This window comes from Carassius gibelio, chromosome B22 (genome assembly GCF_023724105.1).
Source record: "Carassius gibelio isolate Cgi1373 ecotype wild population from Czech Republic chromosome B22, carGib1.2-hapl.c, whole genome shotgun sequence".
Taxonomy (NCBI): domain Eukaryota; kingdom Metazoa; phylum Chordata; class Actinopteri; order Cypriniformes; family Cyprinidae; genus Carassius; species Carassius gibelio.
Genome location: NC_068417.1, coordinates 44477598 through 44482597, shown reverse-complemented (window position 1 = coordinate 44482597; position 5000 = coordinate 44477598). Strand labels below are relative to the sequence as shown.

Below are 5000 nucleotides of genomic sequence, written 5' to 3'. Positions count from 1 at the left end.
ATTCCTAGGCAGTCTCTCATAAAAGTACTAACCAGACCTAAACCTGTTAAGATTCAGAGAACGGGCATTGACTCTTTTTTTTTTTTTTAATGAAAGATTATTATATAATTCGTGAAATTTTCCAAAAAGATTAAAGCACCTGGTATTCCCAGGCAGTCTCCCATCCATGTACTAACCAGGCCCAAACCTGCTACTATTCAGAGATCGGCATTGACTCTATCTTTTGGCAAAATTATTATATACTAAGTGAAAAATATCCAAAAAGCTTACAGCACCTGGTATTCCCAGGCGGTCTCCCATCCAAGTACTAACCAGGCCCAAACCTGCTTAGCTTCCGAGATCAGACGAGATCGGGCATAGCCAGGTTGGTATGGCCGTAAGCGAAGTCTGCTGCAAAGAGAGGGCTATTTAAAGACCAGCCAATCTTATCGCCAGTACATTATATAAGTAGGAAAGAAAGCCCAAAAGCTTAAAGCACCTGGTATTCCTAGGCAGTCTCTCATAAAAGTACTAACCAGACCTAAACCTGTTAAGATTCAGAGATCGGGCATTGACTCTTTTTTTTTTTTTTAATGAAAGATTATTATATAATTCGTGAAATTTTCCAAAAAGATTAAAGCACCTGGTATTCCCAGGCAGTCTCCCATCCATGTACTAAGCAGGCCCAAACCTGCTAATATTCAGAGATCAGTCATTGACTCTATTTTTTGGCAAAATTATTATATACTAAGTGAAAAATGTCCAAAAAGCTTACAGCACCTGGTATTCCCAGGCGGTCTCCCATCCAAGTACTAACCAGGCCCAAACCTGCTTAGCTTCCAAAATCAGACGAGATCGGGCATAGCCAGGTTGGTATGGCCTTAAGCGAAGTCTGCTGCAAAGAGAGGGCTATTTAAAGACCAGCCAATCTTATCGCCAGTACATTATATAAGTAGGAAAGAAAACCCAAAAGCTTAAAGCACCTGGTATTCCTAGGCAGTCTCTCATCAAAGTACTAACCAGACCTAAACCTGCTAAGATTCAGAGATCGGGCATTGACTCTTTTTTTTTTTTTTTTTTTTTTTAATGAAAGATTATTATATAATTCGTGAAATTTTCCAAAAAGATTAAAGCACCTGGTATTCCCAGGCAGTCTCCCATCCATGTACTAAGCAGGCCCAAACCTGCTAATATTCAGAGATCAGGCATTTTCTCTATTTTTTGGCAAAATGATTATATACTAAGTGAAAAATGTCCAAAAAGCTTACAGCACCTGGTATTCCCAGGCAGTCTCCCATCCATGTACTAACCAGGGCCAAACCTGCTAATATTCAGAGATCGGCATTGACTCTATCTTTTGGCAAAATTATTATATACTAAGTGAAAAATTTCCAAAAAGCTTACAGCACCTGGTATTCCCAGGCGGTCTCCCATCCAAGTACTAACCAGGCCCAAACCTGCTTAGCTTCCGAGATCAGACGAGATCGGTCATAGCCAGGTTGGTATGGCCGTAAGCGAAGTCTGCTGCAAAGAGAGGGCTATTTAAAGAACAGCCAATCTTATCGCCAGTACATTATATAAGTAGGAAAGAAAACCCAAAAGCTTAAAGCACCTGGTATTCCTAGGCAGTCTCTCATAAAAGTACTAACCAGACCTAAACCTGTTAAGATTTAGAGATCGGGCATTGACTCTTTTTTTTTTTAATGAAAGATTATTATATAATTCGTGAAATTTTCCAAAAAGATTAAAGCACCTGGTATTCCCAGGCAGTCTCCCATCCATGTACTAACCAGGTGCAAACCTGCTAATATTCAGAGATCGGGCATTGACTTTTTTTGGGCAAAATTATTATATACTAAGTGAAAAATGTCCAAAAAGCTTACAGCACCTGGTATTCAATCAATCAATCAATCACATTTATTTATATAGTGCTTTAAACAAAATACATTGCGTCAAAGCACTGAACAACATTCATTAGGAAAACAGTGTCTCAATAATGCAAAATTATAATTAAAGGCAGTATATTCCCAGGCAGTCTCCCATCCATGTACTAAACAGGCCCAAACCTGCTAATATTCAGAGATCAGGCACTGACTCTATTTTTTGGCAAAATTATTATATACTTAGTGAAAAATGTCCAAAAAGCTTACAGCACCTGGTATTCCCAGGCGGTCTCCCATCCAAGTACTAACCAGGCCCAAAACTTCTTAGCTTCCGAGATCAGACGAGATCGGACATAGCCAGGTTGGTATGGAAGTAAGCGAAGTCTGCTGCAAAGAGAGGGCTATTTAAAGACAAGCCAATCTTATCGCCAGTACATTATATAAGTAGGAAAGAAAACCCAAAAGCTTAAAGCACCTGGTATTCCTAGGCAGTCTCTCATAAAAGTACTAACCAGACCTAAACCTGCTAAGATTCAGAGATCGAGCATTGACTCTATTTTTTGGCAAAATTATTATATACTAAGTGAAAAATGTCCAAAAAGCTTACAGCACCTGGTATTCCCAGGCGGTCTCCCATCCAAGTACTAACCAGGCCCAAACCTGCTTAGCTTCCGAGATCAGACGAGATCGGGAATAGCCTGGTTGGTATGGCCGTAAACGAAGTCTCCTGCAAAGTCTGCTGCAAAGAGAGGGCTATTTAAAGACCAGCCAATCTTATTGCCAGTACATTATATAAGTAGGAAAGAAAACCCAAAAGCTTAAAGCACCTGGTATTCCTAGGCAGTCTCTCATCAAAGTACTAACCAGACCTAATCCTGCTAAGATTCAGAGATCGGGCATTGACTCTATTTTTTGGCAAAATTATTATATACTAAGTGAAAAATGTCCAAAAAGCTTACAGCACCTGGTATTCCCAGGCGGTCTCCCATCCAAGTACTAACCAGGCCCAGACCTGCTAATATTCAGAGATCGGCATTGACTCTATTTTTTGGCAAAATTATTATATACTAAGTGAAAAATTTCCAAAAAGCTTACAGCACCAGGTATTCCCAGGCGGTCTCCCATTCAAGTACTAACCAGGCCCAAACCTGCTTAGCTTCCAAGATCAGACGAGATCGGGCATAGCCAGGTTGGTATGGCCGTAAGCGAAGTCTGCTGCAAAGAGAGGGCTATTTAAAGATCAGCCAATCTTATCGCCAGTACATTATATAAGTAGGAAAGAAAATCCAAAAGCTTAAAGCACCTGGTATTCCTAGGCAGTCTCTCATCAAAGTACTAACCAGACCTAAACCTGCTAAGATTCAGAGATCGGGCATTGACTCTTTTTTTTTTTTTTTTAATGAAAGATTATTATATAATTCGTGAAATTTTCCAAAAAGATTAAAGCACCTGGTATTCCCAGGCAGTCTCCCATCCATGTACTAAGCAGGCCCAAACCTGCTAATATTCAGAGATCGGGCATTGACTCTATTTTTTGGCAAAATTATTATATACTAAGTGAAAAATGTCAAAAAAGCTTACAGCACCTGGTATTCCCAGGCGGTCTCCCATCCAAGTAATAACCAGGCCCAAACCTGCTTAGCTTCCGAGATCAGACGAGATCAGGCATAGGCAGGTTGGTATGGCCGTAAGCGAAGTCTGCTGCAAAGAGAGGGCTATTTAAAGACCAGCCAATCTTATCGCCAGTACATTATATAAGTAGGAAAGAAAACCCAAAAGCTTAAAGCACCTGGTATTCCTAGGCAGTCTCTCATCAAAGTACTAACCAGACCTAAACCTGCTAAGATTCAGAGATCGGGCATTGACTCTATTTTTTGGCAAAATTATTATATACTAAGTGAAAAATGTCCAAAAGCTTACAGCACCTGGTATTCCCAGGCAGTCTCCCATCCATGTACTAACCAGGCCCAAACCTGCAAATATTCAGAGATCGGGCATTGACTCTATTTTTTGGCAAAATTATTATATACTAAGTGAAAAATGTCCAAAAAGCTTACAGCACCTGGTATTCCCAGGCGGTCTCCCATCCAAGTACTAACCAGACCCAATCCTGCTTAGCTTCCGAGATCAGACGAGATCGGTCATAGCCAGGTTGGTATGGCCGTAAGCGAAGTCTGCTGCAAAGAGAGGGCTATTTAAAGAACAGCCAATCTTATCGCCAGTACATTATATAAGTAGGAAAGAAAACCCAAAAGCTTAAAGCACCTGGTATTCCTAGGCAGTCTCTCATAAAAGTACTAACCAGACCTAAACCTGTTAAGATTTAGAGATCGGGCATTGACTCTTTTTTTTTTTTAATGAAAGATTATTATATAATTCGTGAAATTTTCCAAAAAGATTAAAGCACCTGGTATTCCCAGGCAGTCTCCCATCCATGTACTAACCAGGTGCAAACCTGCTAATATTCAGAGATCGGGCATTGACTTTTTTTGGGCAAAATTATTATATACTAAGTGAAAAATGTCCAAAAAGCTTACAGCACCTGGTATTCAATCAATCAATCAATCACATTTATTTATATAGTGCTTTAAACAAAATACATTGCGTCAAAGCACTGAACAACATTCATTAGGAAAACAGTGTCTCAATAATGCAAAATTATAATTAAAGGCAGTATATTCCCAGGCAGTCTCCCATCCATGTACTAAACAGGCCCAAACCTGCTAATATTCAGAGATCAGGCACTGACTCTATTTTTTGGCAAAATTATTATATACTTAGTGAAAAATGTCCAAAAAGCTTACAGCACCTGGTATTCCCAGGCGGTCTCCCATCCAAGTACTAACCAGGCCCAAAACTTCTTAGCTTCCGAGATCAGACGAGATCGGACATAGCCAGGTTGGTATGGAAGTAAGCGAAGTCTGCTGCAAAGAGAGGGCTATTTAAAGACAAGCCAATCTTATCGCCAGTACATTATATAAGTAGGAAAGAAAACCCAAAAGCTTAAAGCACCTGGTATTCCTAGGCAGTCTCTCATAAAAGTACTAACCAGACCTAAACCTGCTAAGATTCAGAGATCGAGCATTGACTCTATTTTTTGGCAAAATTATTATATACTAAGTGAAAAATGTCCAAAAA

General features: G+C 39.8%; 8 non-coding genes and 2 pseudogenes across 8 annotated transcripts in view; all 10 read right to left on the bottom strand.

The window, feature by feature from the left end:
* Positions 1–263: 263 nt before the first annotated feature.
* Positions 264–382, bottom strand: LOC127998282 (5S ribosomal RNA). Its single transcript, XR_008171128.1, has one exon. It is a non-coding gene; the product is annotated as a 5S ribosomal RNA (ribosomal RNA).
* Positions 383–747: 365 nt separating this feature from the next.
* Positions 748–866, bottom strand: LOC128005315 (5S ribosomal RNA). Its single transcript, XR_008177973.1, has one exon. It is a non-coding gene; the product is annotated as a 5S ribosomal RNA (ribosomal RNA).
* A 510-nt stretch (positions 867–1376) lies between these two features.
* Positions 1377–1495, bottom strand: LOC127998653 (5S ribosomal RNA). Its single transcript, XR_008171488.1, has one exon. It is a non-coding gene; the product is annotated as a 5S ribosomal RNA (ribosomal RNA).
* Positions 1496–2122: 627 nt separating this feature from the next.
* LOC128006756 (uncharacterized) lies at positions 2123–2241 on the bottom strand (annotated as a pseudogene).
* Positions 2242–2462: 221 nt separating this feature from the next.
* LOC128000162 (5S ribosomal RNA) lies at positions 2463–2581 on the bottom strand. The gene has a single exon (XR_008172955.1). It is a non-coding gene; the product is annotated as a 5S ribosomal RNA (ribosomal RNA).
* Positions 2582–2950: 369 nt separating this feature from the next.
* Positions 2951–3069, bottom strand: LOC128000006 (5S ribosomal RNA). Its single transcript, XR_008172806.1, has one exon. It is a non-coding gene; the product is annotated as a 5S ribosomal RNA (ribosomal RNA).
* Positions 3070–3436: 367 nt separating this feature from the next.
* On the bottom strand, positions 3437–3555 carry LOC128003527 (5S ribosomal RNA). The gene has a single exon (XR_008176250.1). It is a non-coding gene; the product is annotated as a 5S ribosomal RNA (ribosomal RNA).
* Positions 3556–3912: 357 nt separating this feature from the next.
* On the bottom strand, positions 3913–4031 carry LOC128005148 (5S ribosomal RNA). The gene has a single exon (XR_008177810.1). It is a non-coding gene; the product is annotated as a 5S ribosomal RNA (ribosomal RNA).
* Positions 4032–4659: 628 nt separating this feature from the next.
* On the bottom strand, positions 4660–4778 carry LOC128006755 (uncharacterized; annotated as a pseudogene).
* A 221-nt stretch (positions 4779–4999) lies between these two features.
* Position 5000, bottom strand: part of LOC128000161 (5S ribosomal RNA) — a 119-nt gene continuing 118 nt past the window's right edge. Inside the window, exon 1 of the ribosomal RNA XR_008172954.1 lies at position 5000. This exon is cut by the window's right edge and continues 118 nt beyond it. This is a non-coding gene — a ribosomal RNA (5S ribosomal RNA).